This window comes from Saccopteryx leptura, chromosome 8, assembly GCF_036850995.1.
Source record: "Saccopteryx leptura isolate mSacLep1 chromosome 8, mSacLep1_pri_phased_curated, whole genome shotgun sequence".
NCBI lineage: Eukaryota > Metazoa > Chordata > Mammalia > Chiroptera > Emballonuridae > Saccopteryx > Saccopteryx leptura.
In genome coordinates this window covers 934,186-950,378 of record NC_089510.1, presented here as the reverse complement: position 1 = coordinate 950,378, position 16,193 = coordinate 934,186, and the positions used below count along the sequence as shown (strand labels likewise).

Sequence of the window (16,193 nt, the reverse complement as noted above, 5' to 3'; positions counted from 1 at the left end):
GAGCTCCGCGCTCCAGCGGGGGTGGGGACGGGGAGGGGAGAGGCTCTGGGAAGCCAGACAGGAAGGCTACACCCAACGGCCATGTGCACAGCAGGCCCCGGGACTCCACTGCCCCCATCCCCACTTCAGGACCAGGGGCGCTGGAAAACCAGCAGCCAGCACCGACTTCACAGAAGCGAAGACCAAAGCCCCAAAAAGGGAGGGACAGGCCCCCTCCGCCCACCCTGCGCAGCCAGGTCCAGCACCTTCCTCCCCGGCGGGAAACGAACCCTCCAGGAGGTACAAGGAAGAGGCGAGGCAGGGCCACCATCCCCAAGTCCCATGTGGGTCTGAGAGAGCCGGTCTGCATTCAGTCAGTCAACAAACTTCCAGGAGAACCTTCGCTTACCTGACTTCAGCCACGTGCAGGTGGCGAACAAGAGAGAGCAGAGGGTCATGGGAATTAGGACTTAAATAACTCCGTGGCTGCCCCACCCAATGCCACCCATTGGAGATGGAGCCAGCCGGGACGTGGGGGGCGGGGGCTCCCTCCTCTGCCTGAATCCCACCTTGTAAGGCATCTTGTCCACTGAGGCCTCAAAGGAGCTGAAGGCAGAAATTCTCACAACCCACAGCCCCCTCGTACAAGGCAAACATCAAATGTGTAGTCCAACATGACACACCACAATGCCCTCAAGGTAATGCAGAATATCAAGAGGCTTGGGTCTAACCAGCTGGTGGCACAGTGGGGAGAGTGTCGACCTGGGACACGGAGGACCCAGGTTGGAAACACCAGGGTCGCCAGCCTGAGCGTGGGATCATAGACATGACCTCATGGCTGCTGGCTTGAGCCCAAAGGTCTCTGGCTTGAGCAAGGGTTCACCGGCTCAGCTGGAGCCTTCCAGTCAAGGCATGTATGAGAAATCAATCAGTGAACAACTAAAGAAGACGCGCTGATGCTTCTCATTTCTCTCCCTTCCTGTCTGTCCCTGTCTGTCTGTCTGTCTCTCTCACATACACACACACACACACCTACACACAAAATTAGAGAGAGACTTGGAAGTCTTCGCCCCAGGGGTCATGGGATCCCAGTGAGTGAACTTGGCCATCAGGATGACAGCAGGAAACAGCCCGGGCTTCCAGGACAACTCCAAAGAAACTCTGTATTCCTCTGGGCCCTGTGAGACCTCCACCTCAGTCCCCTGCAGAGGACACAGTTCCCCTCTCTCCTCTGGGCCCTGTGAGATCTCCACCTCAGACCCCTGCAGAGGACACAGCTCCCCTCACTCCTCGGCCCTGTGAGATCTCCACCTCAGACCCCTGCAGAGGACACAGCTCCCCTCACTCCTCGGCCCTGTGAGATCTCCATCTCAGACCCCTGCAGAGGACACGGCTCCCCTCTCTCCTCGGCCCTGTGAGATCTCCATCTCAGACCCCTGCAGAGGACACGGCTCCCCTCTCTCCTCTGGGCCCTGTGAGACCTCCACCTCAGACCCCTGCAGAGGACACAGCTCCCCTCACTCCTCGGCCATGTGAGATCTCCACCTCAGACCCCTGCAGAGGACACGGCTCCCCTCTCTCCTCGGCCCTGTGAGACCTCCACCTCAGACCCCTGCAGAGGACACGGCTCCCCTCTCTCCTCGGCCATGTGAGATCTCCACCTCAGACCCCTGCAGAGGACACAGCTCCCCTCACTCCTCGGCCCTGTGAGATCTCCATCTCAGACCCCTGCAGAGGACACGGCTCCCCTCTCTCCTCTGGGCCCTGTGAGACCTCCACCTCAGACCCCTGCAGAGGACACAGCTCCCCTCACTCCTCGGCCATGTGAGACCTCCACCTCAGACCCCTGCAGAGGACACGGCTCCCCTCACTCCTCGGCCCTGTGAGATCTCCATCTCAGACCCCTGCAGAGGACACGGCTCCCCTCTCTCCTCGGCCCTGTGAGATCTCCATCTCAGACCCCTGCAGAGGACACGGCTCCCCTCTCTCCTCTGGGCCCTGTGAGATCTCCACCTCAGACCCCTGCAGAGGACACGGCTCCCCTCTCTCCTCGGATGCTCCACCAGCACGTCCTGGTGCCCGCGGAGCTGAGGCTGTGTGTCGGGCACGGACCGGGCTCACGGAGCAGAGCACGCCCAGGACCAGTGAGACCAAGTCCTTCCTCTCACGGACGCATTGAGAAAGGGGGTAAAGCGCTGGGCTTTCAGGTCAGGGCAACCTCCGTGGAAATCCCAGCTCCACCCTTGGCTTTCGGGAAGAGCCTTTGTGAGCTCGGAGCCGGAGGCAGGGGCTCCCTCCCCATCTGCAGGGGCTCCCTCCCCATCTGCAGGGGCTCCCTCCCCATCTGCAGGGCCTGTGCAGGAAAGTGACCTGCAGGATCGGGGACACGACCCGGGGAGAAAACCCACATCTGAGGCCTGGCTCTGAGGTCCTCTCACGGGGCCTCCAGGCCATGGTCTCCCACAATCGGGCTGAGCACCTGCCGCTGCCACCCGGTGCCCCTGGCGCAGGCCCCCTGGCGTGCCCCTCCCGGCTCTGTCGCCCACCGTCTGGAAAGAGAGGAGGCTCACTCCAGGCCTCCCCAGCCACAGGGCAGAGGGCTCTCCCCAGCCCACCTTCGGGTGGGCAGTGCAGCCAAAATAGCCCCGTCTACACAGCAGGCTCAGCCAACACGAACAAAGGTCTATGCTGGCCGGGCAGAAGCCAAGCGTGTGCACGCTGGCCGGGTGGGGACTGTGGCCAAAGCCGGCTCCGGCCCCGCCCACTGAGCAGCTGCGGTCCTAGCATCTCGTAGAAATGTGGACCTCACGCCACCAGACCTCGTGATTCTTCAGGAGAAGACAGAAATCCGGACTTTTCTGTGAAACCAGACAATTTTTAATGCTGGAAGCTAATTAAAAATTTAAAAATAATAACAACACGGTAAGAGCCAACACAAAGCGGGCAGGGGCAGCCCCAACTGAGGCTGGCCAATTTCCACGCCGGGAGGACAGTCCCAGCCGGGGCTGGCCAATTTCCACGCCGGGAGGACAGTCCCAGCCGGGGCTGGCCAATTTCCACGCCGGGAGGACCGTCCCAACCGGGGCTGGCCAACTTCCACGCCGGGAGGACCGTCCCAACCGGGGCTGGCCAATTTCCACGCCGGGAGGACAGTCCCAACCGGGGCTGGCCAATTTCCACGCCGGGAGGACCGTCCCAACCGGGGCTGGCCAATTTCCACGCCGGGAGAACCGTCCCAACCGGGGCTGGCCAATTTCCACGCCGGGAGGACCGGGGCTGGCCAATTTCCACGCCGGGAGGACCGTCCCAACCGGGGCTGGCCAATTTCCACGCCAGGAGGACAGTCCCAACCGGGGCTGGCCAATTTCCACGCCGGGAGGACCGTCCCAACCGGGGCTGGCCAATTTCCACGCCGGGAGGACAGTCCCAACCGGGGCTGGCCAATTTCCACGCCGGGAGGACAGTCCCAGCCGGGGCTGGCCAATTTCCACGCCGGGAGGACCATCCCAACCGGGGCTGGCCAATTTCCACGCCGGGAGGAATCAGACTCGGATGTAGCCTGTCGCTGCCCCTCCCCCATCACAGCTCTGGACATGGGAGGGGAGGGAGGGCGGGGCACTGAGGGAGCCTGAGGGTGACAGGTCCCTCCCTTCCCCCTCCAGGGATCTTCACCCCCATGTGCCTGGGGGGGAGGGGAGGCCCACACACCAGGGCTCCCCTTACTCAAGGGGCCCCAGGAGATCACCAGCACCCAGATCTTTTTTTCTTTTCCTGGCCGGACAGGGTGACACCTGTTGACCAAGGCTAGCTTTGGACCAGTCCAAGTGGCTGGCTATCACAAGCTGGTGAGGCAAGACTCTGCAACGGCCAAGAAGGAGGAGGAAGCACCCTGCTCCAGAGGGGATGCCCGGAGGGTGATGAGAAGCGGGTCAGCTGACTGAGTCAGGGCCACCCTGCAGACCGAGGCCCCGCCCTCTGCTCCCCACTGACACCCGGGCCCCCTGCAAGGGAGCGGCCAGCCAGCAGCCTCCCCACCCGGGACTCCCACCCCACTCAGGACAGCCTGAGGACTGTGCCCACGGAGGTGGGGCACGTGGACGGTGCCTGGGAGTATGAAGTTATTGACATGTGTGACTGTGTGCAAAATTCACGGTAGGGGGCGGGCCAGGGGTGGGAGGGGGCGTTTGTGACTCCAAGTATGTGAGACACGTGTGTGACATGTGAGACATGCATGTGGGCCGGCCCCATGTGTGGCAGACGGCTAGTGCGTGTTAGAGATGCACACGCGGTTCACAGAAACACAACTGTTGGGTCAAGAGGCTCGTGTGTCTGAGAAGCCCGTGTGCAAGGCACGCCTGTAGGAGGCAAGTGTGCACAAGAGGGCGGGGCGTGAGGTGAGTGTGAGAGAGGACTGGGTCGGGGAGGGGGGACTGCTGAGCGCGGGGCTGGGAGACCCGCGGACCGGGTGCGCCGGGCACAGGGTGCAGAACTTCTGCGGGTTCCCGGGTGAGTCCGCGTGCGGCGGGGAGCGCGCCTGGGGGCCGGGGTAGGGGTGATCCAGGATGTGTGAGGCAGGGTGTGCCCGATCTGGTGTTCCAGTCTTCCCCCGCAGGGCGAGGGACACCCGGCCTCGCACCGGGGGGGGGCAGTAAGGGGCAGTGGGACCGGCTGGGAGTGGGGGCGACGGCGGGACCTGGCGGATGGGGGGGGGGGACCTTACCGGGAGCCCGCTCCCCTGCAAGGCGTCGGCCTCGCGCTGCGCAGCGGCACCTCCCCGCGGTGGGACAAGGGCGCGCGGGGCGCCGAGCCGTCGGGGCACCGAGCGCTCCAGGCACCGAGCGGCGGCGGGCGAGGGCGCGGCGCGAAGGCCGCGGATCCCGGGTGGGGGGCCGAGTGCACTCACCGTGGGGCGCTGCGCACGTCCGTCCGTCGGCGCGTCCGTCCGCGGGCCGTCGGCGCCTCCGGAGCTCGTGCGCCCGGCCTGTGCGCGGCGCGAGGCGGGGCGGCGGCGAGGGGCGGGCCGCAGCCGCTCCCGGCCCCTCGCCTGCCTCCGCCTCCAGGGCGGGGTCTGCGCCGGCGGGCGGCTGGTGGGCAGCCCGGTGCCGCTCCCTCCGAGCGCGGTGGGCCCGCGAGGCCAGGAGACCGCCATGCCGGGCACCTCGCCCCCTCCCCAGACCAGTCTGAACTCTGTGCCCCGGGTCCGGCGCTGTTGCCCTCAGCCGTGGGGCTTTGTCCCGGCCGCCTCGGCCAGCGCCAGCTTCAGTGTCCCCACATGGAAGATGGACTCAGAAATCGGCCGCTCCGGGAGGACTCGCGGGTCCCCGGTGCAGCTCTGCAAAGAGGCCGGCCAGTGTGAAAGGGTTGTGGGCAGGCCCGGCTTGGCCCCAGCCTCCAGATGGGATCCAGGGGTCCCCACACCTCGCCAAGGCCCTACTGGCACTTGATACTGCTGCCACAGGCCCAATGGGCACCCCGCTTTGAACCTGTCTAGTTTTATCATTTTCCTCAGCCCACAGGTGACCTCAGCCTGTGACCTCAGCCAAGGCCTTGACCTCTCTGAGCCCAACCTTTACTTCTCATGAAAGGGTCAATCCCTGGGTGTTGATGGGGAGACAGAGAACCCCATGTCATGCCCTCGACACAGGGGCACAGGGCCCACCCATCTGGTGGCAAACACCCTGCAACTTGTAAACTTAACACATCAATCACTGTGACTCTGACCCCCACAGTCCAGGCAGGGTGGACCTCCCATGGCCAGCTACCCACTCACCCCACTTGGCAGACTGGGCGTCTGTGCCTGTAAGAGGCCCTGTGAGGAGCAGGCATTTGGCAAAGGATGGCATCTCGGGTTCTCCCCCCTCCCCCCCCACCAGGGCCTCAAAACCCCACAACAAAACCCAGCATTGCCAGATCGGAGCCGACTTTGTCCCAAAAGTAGCCCAAGAGACAGAGCCATTGCCCCCCCCCACACACACACACTGGGCCCTGCAGGCCTGGACTCTGGCCCAGGGACCTGTCTCCTCTCTCACTGTCGACTTAAGAGTCCTGGAGGCCAGTGGGGCCCAGAGAGCATCAGGATCCTGGAATTCTGTCCTTCCGTCTGCCTGCCAGTCACTCTTTGTCTCTTCTTATTGAAGTGAAATTCCTGTAGTGTCAAATTCAGCATTGTGTGAGCCTGCCATTCAGGCCAGACAGAACATCCACAGCTTTCTCTCTTGTCCTCTGAGTGTCTCCCTCTCTCTCCCCTCTTCTCCCCCCCCTCCCTCCCTCTGTGCTTCTTACTCTCCCCTCCTGTCTCCCCCTTCGGGTCTCTCTTGTCCTCTCTGAGTGTCTCCCTCTCTCCCCCCACCCCTCTTCTCCCCCCCATCCCTCTCACTGTGCTTCTTACTCTCCCCTCCTGTCTCCCCCTCTGGGTCTCTCTTGTCCTCTCTGAGTGTCTCCCTCTCCTCCCCCCCCCCTCACTGTGCTTCTTACTCTCCCCTCCTGTCTCCCCCTTTGGGTCTCTCTTGTCCTGAGTGTCTCCCTCTCTCTCCCCACCCCTCTTCTCCCCCCTCCCTCCCTCCCTCTCACTGTGCTTCTTACTCTCCCCTCCTGTCTCCCCCTTTGGGTCTCTCTTGTCCTGAGTGTCTCCCTCTCTCCCCCCACCCCTCTTCTCCCCCCCCCTCCCTCTCACTGCGCTTCTTACTCTCCCCTCCTGTCTCCCCCTTTGGGTCTCTCCCAGTTTTTCTGTGGATCTGTCCCTCCATTTCATTCTGTCCTTGATCTCTGACTGTCCCTGAATCGCTCAGTCCTGGGGCCACTTTCTCCAGGACCAGAGGCCTAGACCAGGTCCTCTGGGACCTCAGGACCTCCAGGACCCTTTCCCATCCCTGCTAGAAGACACATGGCCCCGGGGTTGCTGCCTCACATCTGGGCAGCAGCCGTGGGCCCCGGGTGTGCCCGCCCCAGGGGCCTCCCTATAGCCCCGGGACACGGGGGAGGCTCCCAGCAAGCTCAGAGAGGAGGGAAGCCTCTTGCTCAGCACCACACAGCTGGGAGCCGATGAAGCCAGGAAACGCCCAGGGGCTCAGACAGGGCTGGTCACAGAGGAGCCCACAGAGAAGCTGAGCCCACAGAGGAGGGGCCCAAGCCTGGACTGGGAACCTGGGTCCCGCCAGCCCCAGCTTTCTGCCTACCCCCCGGGTCCTGTGCTGTCGGGTCCCCTTTCCCCTGGCAGAGCTGGTGTTCCCTCGGGGCCGATGCCCACGCTGTGCCCTCCGCCTGCCCGGAGGGCCCTTCCCCTGGACCCGCACAGGTGGCTCACCCTTCCCCTGAGATACAGCTGAGCAGTCACCACCCCAGCGAGCCCGAGCTGAGACCCCAGCAGAGGCAGCAACCGGTCCACCCTCTCTGCTTGCCGAGTGTTTGTCACTAGCTGATGCTTCATGCATGTGTCCGTGACTGTGAGGGGGACAGCCTGTGACTTCCAGGTGAGCCCTGTGACCTTGGGCTAGTGACTTCTGTGAATGTTTTTGTTTTAGATTTTATTTATTCATTTTAGAGAGAGGAGAGAGAGACACACACACACAGAGAGAGGGAGAAGAGGGGAGGAGCAGGAAGCATCAACTCCCATATGTGCCTTGACCTCGCAAGCCCAGAGTTTCAAACCGGTGACCTCAGCGTTCCAAGTCGATGCTTTTATCCACTGCGCCACCACAGGTCTTGGCCTAGTAACTTCTGGACCGTGATTTTCTCAGCTGTGAAATGGAGGCGATGACATCGGGGCCTGCTGGATGGGCTGTGGGGGAGATGACATGAATTCAAACGTATCACTCATGTGAACGTGGACGCAAGGCATGTGCCCAATGGAGACATGATGAGTGGGTGAGTGACAGAGTGACCTCTTCTGTCAGCAGGCAGATAGAAGCCCCCTGCCTCCCTCACCTGGGCATCTCCCTGCCCTGCTCTGTCCTCCCTTCCCTGCAGCTGGGGGAAGGGCGGTAGGCGGAGACTTGGCCTCACCTCGCAGCCCGCTTTCCAGGAGATAAAGCGGAGACACTCCACACTCCGCCAGCCTTCTGTTATCTGAGCCGGAGAGGCAGCCGGCTGAGGCCGCCATCACCCCCCCCCCCCCCCGGGAGCCCTGCCAGGGCCGTTATCGCGGGCGGAGCGCACCTCACCCACCAGGAATTTGGGGCCCGGATCTGGCTGAGACACAGTTGGAGGAAGTTTCAGGCTGATAACTCTGAGTCAGAATGCTCAGAGTGGGCGCAAAGCTCTCCACATCAGTGAGGATCTCGCCAGCGCCCCGGGCATGGTGGCGCCAGGGCTGGGGGGCATGGCTCACCTGCACCGCTTGCCCCCCAGCCCCCAGGCGGGAAGGAGAATGCTCACGGGGCTTTTGGGTCTGGGTAGCCCTGGGCATCCTCTCTGGGCAGCCTTGGGGAGGTCACTGCACCTGCCCGGGCATCTGAGAATCGAGAGTAACAGTAATAATGACACCACACGAGAGTAACTTGGGGGTTAGAAGCACACCTCTGCAGCCAGATAGCCTTGCTTTAGAGAGAGCCGTATCCCTCACCACCCCCCACACTCAGCGGGCGGCTCCAGTCCTCTGGCCTCCTCTAGAGAGTGGTTCCTGCCCCCGGGGATTGTTCTGAAGATGTCGAGAGCAGAGTCTGCCACACGACAAGCCCTCGGTCGGGTCTGTGCTGCTGTTGTTGTAGTTGTTATGGTTCGCTGCACCCAGACCACCCCCCCACGTGAGCCAGCAGCAGCACCCACAGTCTCCCCGCACACCTGGGTGCAGACAACATGCCTCGCACGATGGGCTGGGACTCCCCACCAGAACTTCTCCTACAGCCGCCTCGCCTCCGAGGGCCGACACGACACCCCTTCCTCCAGAGCAGGCTGGGCACCGGGCGCCCTTCGTAGCTCTCGCCTCCCATTGTGCGTCTGTCGCAGACACAATGACTGGACAGTGTGGGGGAGGGGGCAGCTGTCTGGCCCCGGCTGCAAAGAGACAATGTCTGGACCCAGCAAGACTCCAGGGTAGCCCACAGATATGAGAAGGACAGCCCCAGATGGTGGGCAGTGATGGTCAAGCCGCGCCGTGGCACGACCTGCCTCCTGCTTCTCGACCAAACCCCAGGGGGACCACCCAGACCCAGGCTTGCAACATGGCCACTCTTGACAGCCACCTGGGACTTTTTTTTTGAAACACCAATGTCTACACTCTACTCTGGAACAATCACACATGGGTCTCCACAGGGCACAGATGGGCATTCCTATATTTTTTTAAAGCCCCAGGTAACTGTCAGATGCTGCCCAGTTTGGAGAAGTCTTCTTCAGGACCCTCCCCCTGTTCTTCCAGCTGTGCCCCCCCCATAGGCGGAGGAGTCTGTGAGACGGAGGAGGGGGGACATGTGCCCACCTGGAGCTCATGCTGCCTCAGGCCAGTCCCTGGACTTCCCTCCAGCGGAAGAAAAAAGGGCTCTATGACAAAGGAAGCATGTTCAGTACCTCCAGGTAACCTCACAGGGCGATCTGGTCCCAAATGCCCCCGGGGGCAGGTCACGGAGGGCAGCCACAACCCAGGTCCATAACTTGTTCAGGGAAGGGCTTATCTGTGCCTAAGCTTGGCCATGTCTCTGTGCATCTCAGTGAACACACCTTTGAAAGGCTTCTTTTCGAGATCCCTGACAAGCATAACCACCCTCAAGGAAGCACACAATCTTGTTATTGTTTTTTCATTGATATTAAAGAGCTAGAGAGAGAAAGAGAGAGAGAGAGAGAGAAGCATTCATTTGTTGTTCTACTTAATTGTGCATTCATTGATTCCCATATGTGCCCTGACCGGGGATCGAACCTGCAACCTTGGTGTTTCAGGATGATGCCCTAACCGACTGAGCCAATGGGCCAGGGTTGAAAGCACCTAGTCTCACTGGCTATCCTGTAATCCAGTCCCTGCCCTGCTTTCCGCCGCCTCCATGCTGTCTTCCTGGGTTCTCCCCTGAATCCCAAACGCATCAGAGAAACGGCAGACTCTCAGTGTGGGGAGCATTCGAGACCTTGCTCCTCAGGGTGTCCTGTCAGCACTCGGCTGACATAAACCTACAAATATCCTTTACAGGTTCGGACATTTCTTACACTGACGCTGCTCAGATGCCCTGAGCCCCAGGGTCTAAGCAGGCCTCTCCCCGCTGTCACTGCCCCCAGCAGTGGGCTGCATACCGATGGGCACACCCCAGGCCTGAGGCCAAGGGAACAGCTGGCTAGTGGGGAGAACGGGGTTCAGACTATAGGTCCCACCTCTCCTGCCCGTACCCCTCAGCACCCTGCTCTTCAGCCCAACCGGAAGCTGATTATACATCCGGAACTCCCCCCCCCCCGCGCCTGCGCACCTACCGTGAACGCTGTACCCCCTGGGGCAGAAACTCCAGTCACCCCCACTCTGCGGGTCAGGAAAGTCACTACAGAACGTGACCCAGACCCGTGTCGGCCTGGCTAAAGACATCCTCCCACTCTCCCTAGCAGCCAGGTAGGACCATGAACGTTTAAGGCCATCGAGCAGGAGCAGAAGCGATGGAGTCCGCCCCACCCCACTGGTGACCACGAGGACCCGGCAGTGGACACCGAGCTGGAGTGGACACCGAGCTGGAGTGGACACTGAGCTGGAGTGGCCACCGGGCTGGAGTGGACACCGAGCTGGAGTGGACACCGGGCTGGAGTGGACACTGAGCTGGAGTGGACACTGAGCTGGAGTGGACACCTTGTGTGCGCGTGGGTGGAAGGAGTCCGCGAGCGGACAGAGCCATCGTACCCGGCTTGGACCTTCACGTGAAAGAGAAATAAGCTCTCAAATACGCTAAGCTGTTGTCCTCTGGGGTCTCTTTGTTACAGCAGCTGACCACCGGCCTCTTCAGTAGCCGCCTCGGAGGGTCCGCTGGGCAGCCTGGCACCCCACCTGCCCGGGAGTCGTGGTTCAGAGCCGGGGGAGAGGCTGGCGTGGTCGGCAGCTGTGGCTCGTCCCACCCCTGCGCCCGGCTGCAGCCGCCAGCCCGAGTCTCCACTGCAGAGCCCCCTCTCCATTCCAGCTTCAGGAGGCTCCTTCCACGGAGCTCAGCCTCCCCCCTGCTGGGTGGGCACCTGGCCCAGGTTTGATCCGCGAGAGTGTTCCGTCCAGAGAAGGGCTTGTGACTGAGGGGAGGGACCCCTTGTTTAATGCTCACTGTTCCTGCTGCCTGTGGCACATAGGCACGCACACATGCACACACACACATGCACACACGCACACATGCACACACTTAGGAAAACCTGTGGAGAATGAAGCGGGTTCTGAGGACGGCAGGGCAGGGTGGGTGGAGGCCCCGGGGGAGGAGAGCGAGGAGGAGAGGGGACTTTCTGATGACACGGCCTGTGAGCACCTGATGATAGCTCCGCTGAACGCCGCCCTGCCCCCTGGATCTTTCAGTTACAAGGGTCAGTAAATAAAGCCCCTCCGGGGCTTCGGCCAATTCCAAGCTGGAGTTTTATTACTCACACCCAAGTCTCCGCTAATCTGTTTCATTGATGACGGGCAACAGTGTTACCTCCCAAGTCTGGAGCCTGCACGTCCCAGGCCCTCTTCGGACACGGGGGTTAGGTATTGGGGGGTCAGCATTGTATGATGCTCAGACTCTCCCCAAAAGGGCTTTGCCTTAAATAAGTGAGACCGTGATTGGCATGAGGAGGAAGAAACTGGGTGTGTTTTTCTCACCATACACTGTGTGCCTAGCATTTTAATAGGCACCCTACATCGATTAATCCATTTAATTCTCACCATGAGGCGCTAGGTGTTTTGTCACCGTTTTACAGACAAAGAAACTGAGGCTCAGGGGCAAAGAGGGCCTCAGCCCCGGGGGGCGTGACTGCAGAGCGTGCCGCCTCCCCCCGCACAGGAGGAAGTGGAGCTCGTGCCGGAGGCAGGGGCCCCCTCCCCATCCGCAGGGCTGTGCAGAGGGGCCCGGCCCCTTCGGCAGATGGTTGGAGGGGCTGGAGCCCAGGGAGTGGGGTGTGTGGAGAGGGAGGTAGAGGGAAACCGTCACAGTTTTGTTGGGTTTTTTTTTCACGCCAGGGTTTCTCCACACTTGCCCAAGCTGTCTGCTGATTCCGGGAGAGCCGCCCGGCCTGATGCCGCCCATCTGGGAGTGATTAGCTCCCTACCTCCTATGGCCCCACAGATTTCGTGACTCACCCCCAGCCCCTCTCTCCGGCTGTGATGAAATTTCTGGCACTTCAGAAGGGTTCTGATCACCCTGGACAAGACTTGGCCCAGCCTTAGCTGTTTGGTCCCGCTTTCCTGGCAGAGGGGGGTAAGCAAGGGGGTGGGGGGCAGGGGTGCTGAGCTCAGGGACTGGGCTGGGAAACTAGGCTGAAGGATCTCAGAGTCCCTTCCCTGGGGAGCCGTCCAGCGTCCAGCGTGGGAAGCGATTTGCCTCTGGCCACAGGGAGAAGCCCCAAGGAGCTGAAAGCAAGGGCCCCCCAGGACAGCTGAAAGATGGGGCGGGGCCGGTCCCAGCAAGGTTCTTGCCCACACTGAGCCTCCGTTTCCCCATCCTGTGAAATGGGAGAGGCTGACACTGATTTTAAGGCATCAGTTAGGAAATAACAATAGTAAAACATTCAACACCAGCAAAGCGACCTTCACGAAAGCCTCTCTTCCAGCCACTCCTGTCCTGCAGGGATTGTCAGCCTGAGAAACGCTCAAAGCCGTAAGAATTTTCATGAGTTTATTTGAGCCAGACTGAACAACTGCCCGGAAGCAAAGTCTCTCAATGGATTGAGAAAAATGCTCCAAAAAAAAAAAAGAAAAATGGTGTTTTCGCCTCTCGTGTTAGACGTCAGAATCAAAGGGGAGGACAGAAGGAGGTGACATGAAATCCACTGGTGACAGATGAGGGAGGTGAGAAAAGGCAATGGGGAGGGGAAATCTCTGGGACTGGATAAAAAGTGAACTGTATAGAGACACAGATTCATTTCCCATTGGTGGTTATGGGAGAGTTAACAAGGTAACAGTAACTTGTGGAGTTTTGAGAGGTTCTGTGGTCTGCTCCCGCGGGAGACAGTGTCTTCTGAAAGATTACTTTTACATTCCAAAGGCATGTTATTGTAGATGTTAAAGGTATATGTTATCGGCCCTGGCCAGTTGGCTCAGCGGTAGAGCGTCGGCCTGGTGTGCGGGGGACCCAGGTTCGATTCCCGGCCAGGGCACATAGGAGAAGCGCCCATTTGCTTCTCCGCCCCCACCCCTCCTTTCTCTCTGTTTCTCTCTTCCCCTCCCGCGGCCGGGCTCCATTGGAGCGGGGATGGCTCCTTGGCCTCTGCCCCAGGCGCTGGAGTGGCTCTGGTTGCGGTGGAGCAATGCCTGGAGGGGCAGAGCATCGCCCCCTGGTGGGCAGAGCGTCGCCCTTGGTGGGCGTGCTGGGTGGATCCCGGTCGGGCGCATGCGAGAGTCTGTCTGACTGTCTCTCCCCATTTCCAGCTTCAGAAAAAATACAAAAAAAAAAGTATATATTATCATCGCTACAAAGACCACAGACAGGCTCAGTTAAGGTCAGCATGGACCACTGTGAGAGAAAAGTACTGGCCCAGGACAGGACTCCCCACCAGGAACTGCTTTTAGTCAGAAAGTGTTCACGTCAGGCCGCTACGCGTGGTTACTTTGGGTCTCTGAGTGTGCAAGGCCACCGTGCAAGCGCCTCTGAGCTCGTCAGGGGCAGCACGTGGCCCCTTTTTCATCCACAGTGTACATACACGCACAAATGTATTTATGTGTGCTCCCAATTAAATTCTAATAAACACTCTTTCTGCTACATTTTTTTGAGATCCATATTGGCCATTTTTCTTTTTCTTTTTAATTTAGTTGAGAGGAGAAAAGATAGTGAGGCAGTCTCCAGCAACCCTGTTGGGGGCTGATGCTCGAGTACTAAGCTATTTTTAGCACCTGAGGCTGATGCTTGACCAATAGAGCCACTGGCTGCAGAAAGGGAAGAGAGAGAGAAGGAAGAGAAGGATGGGGAGAGAAGCAGATGGTCGCTTCTCATGTGTGCCCCTGACCAGGAATCAAACACAGGACATCCATACACCGGGCTGACACTCTGTCCACTGAGCCCACCGGCCAGGGCCATTTTCTTCCTTAATGGCTGCACCAGTTTACATTCTCACCAGCAGTGAATGAGGGTTTCTTTTTCTCCACAGCCTCTCCAACTCTTATTACCTGTCTTGTTGATAATAGTCAGTCTCACAGGTGTGAGGTGGTATCTCATTGCAGTTTTGATTTGCATTTATCAAATAGCTAGTGAAGATGAGCATCTTTTTCATATATCTTTCCATATATCTGTTGGCCATTTGTATGTCCTCTTGGGAGAAGTGTCTGTTCAGATCCTCTCCCCATTTTTTAATTGGATTGTTTGCCTGTTTATTGTGGAGTTTTGTGAGTTCTTTATATGTGTTGGACATTAACTCCTTATCAGCACTCTTGTCTGTGAATATATCATCTCCCATTTGGTCGGCTACCGTTTTGTTTTGTTATGAGTTTCCCATTCTTTTTTCAATCATTCCTTCCTTCCTTCCATCCTTCCATCCATCCATCCATCCAACGTCCATCCGTCCTTCATTTATCGCTGTCCTCGAATCCAACCCCAAGGTCTCCGGCTACCCCATCCTACACTGCCTTGTTATGAGGCAGGAATTTACAGTAATTTCTGGAAGCACCCCCTTCTAAGAATGTGGGATGGAAAAACACACCTCTGTTTAAATAACAAACTTCAGCTTCTGAGGCTCCAAATAGCTCTGGGTTACCTGACAAAGCTCTACCCAACCAGCCCTGGAGTGCTGAGGCTTTTAGGATGATGATGATGAAGGTGGCACGAGATGCTCCAAGCAGCAGGGTGACTGTCCTCCCTCTAGATCTTCCACCTTAAGCTCAGTTCCATCCCCACCCCCACCCCACCCCCGCCCAAACCTCCCAACCAAGAACAGAGCACAGTGGAAATATCCAAACTTTCAGAGAATTTTTTTTATGAGTTTATTTGAGCTAAACCGAGGATATATGCCCAGGGAGCAGGATCTCAAAAGTTCTGGAGAATGACAGTTTTGCAAATTCTTTTATGCATTTGGAATTAAGGAGGGCATATGAGGAAGATGACATAGAAGTGGGAGAAGGCAAGATCAAATTATAGGATCATTAAGCTTATGTCTTGTACACTTTAAAAGGTGTTATTAGAAGGAGAGGTCAAGCAAAATAGAGACAGACTCACGCACAGGCAGCGGGCTGACAGCTGTAGGGGCGGAAGCTGAGGATGAGGTGGAGGGATGGAGCAAAAAAGGACAAAAGAAAGAAAGAAAAAAAACTCATGGCCTGACCAGGTGGTGGCACAGTGAATAGAGCATCGATCTGGGATGGTGAGCACCCAGATTGCTAGCATGAGTGGGAGCTGATCCGGCTTGGGCACGGGGTCGCCGGCTGGAGCGTGGGATCATAGACACGACCCCATGGTCGCTAGCTTGAAGCCCAAAGGTCGCTGGCTTGAGCAAGGGGTCACTGGCTCAGCTGGAGCCCCCCCTCCAGTCAAGGCATGTATGAGAAGCAATCAATGAACAACGAAGGTGCCACCACTATGAGTGGATGCTTCTCATCTCTCTCCCTTCCTGTCTGTCTGTGTCTATCTGTTCCACTCTGTGTCTCGCTAAAAATTAAACACGCAAACAAACAAACAGACAGAACACTCATGACAAGGACAACAGTGTGGTGATTGGGGGGAGGAGTTGGGGGGGAGGTAGAGGAAAGGGTGGGGGATACATGGTGGTGGACGAAGACCTGACCTGGGAGGGTGACCACACAGCATGGTGTACAGAGATCTATTGTAGAACTGGGCCCCTGGGACCTGTATAATCATCTTATCCAGGGTCACCCCAATAAATTCAATTTAAACAAACAAAAACGGACAGGGCTCAGCTTAGGGAAAAGATAAGCTTTCCAGTAAAGAAGTTCCATGCCCAGGGCATGACTACCCACTGTGACCTGCCCAGTGAGGCGTTTGTGATCGGATCACCCTGTGAGACACCCCTTTCATTTCCATTCTCACTGCGAATGCCGTTCCAGAGAGACCCCGGATTCCCCCGGTGCACAGGGGGCTGCGGGCTCCCTGTCGTCCTGGCCGGAGCTGTTTGGAAACGTGCCACGTTCTGGGACT

The 16,193-nt window shown here is 58.9% G+C and overlaps 1 protein-coding gene across 2 annotated transcripts in view; it reads right to left on the bottom strand.

Moving 5' to 3' along the window:
• The window catches only part of LOC136379697 (fibulin-2-like), a 100,427-nt gene extending 95,453 nt beyond the window's left edge, over positions 1–4,974 (bottom strand). For both annotated transcript variants that reach the window (XM_066347206.1, XM_066347207.1), the window contains exon 1: positions 4,883–4,974. The gene's annotated coding sequence lies outside the window, so the exon portion shown is untranslated. The remainder of the gene's footprint in view (positions 1–4,882) is intronic.
• Positions 4,975–16,193: the final 11,219 nt, after the last annotated feature.